We start from the raw sequence: 461 nt of genomic DNA, 5'->3' as shown, positions 1-461 counted from the left end.
ATAGCAGCAATCGGTTGTCAATATTCCTTTAGATAAGATTGGGGTCTGCTGTTCATTTTCCCAGTTCTATGCTGGGTTACTATCTGGGACTCCATTTGGCAACCCTGGCCATCAACTCAAAAGAAGGTATCTCCTATCTGACACTGTTGCTTGTTATGTACCTTTAGCTATGCATATGGACTCTTAAGAAATTATATTGGCCCCTTTAATCTTTGGTTATACTTTCCTTTTGGATATTGAAGGCCATACAATTAGCCCAGATAAACCAATTTATTTTTACTCTTAAGGTCTTTTGAGGATCTATTCCTCAGGGGTCAGATGGGCGTGGGAGGAGCCCCTGGCTCCTTTCTTTCACCACTTCTGCCTATGTGAAGATAAGTCAAAGGTCCTGCTTTACCATGGTTGGCTTCGCTTGGAAGCATGGAGGAAATGATTCCTCTGTGTTGACCCTCCTCTTTGTA

Source organism: Nannospalax galili, unplaced genomic scaffold, assembly GCF_000622305.1.
Source record: "Nannospalax galili isolate Female #2095 unplaced genomic scaffold, S.galili_v1.0 scaffold390, whole genome shotgun sequence".
In the NCBI taxonomy this organism is placed as follows: domain Eukaryota; kingdom Metazoa; phylum Chordata; class Mammalia; order Rodentia; family Spalacidae; genus Nannospalax; species Nannospalax galili.
The sequence above is the reverse complement of the archived record's forward strand: the minus strand, read 5'-3'. Positions refer to the sequence as shown.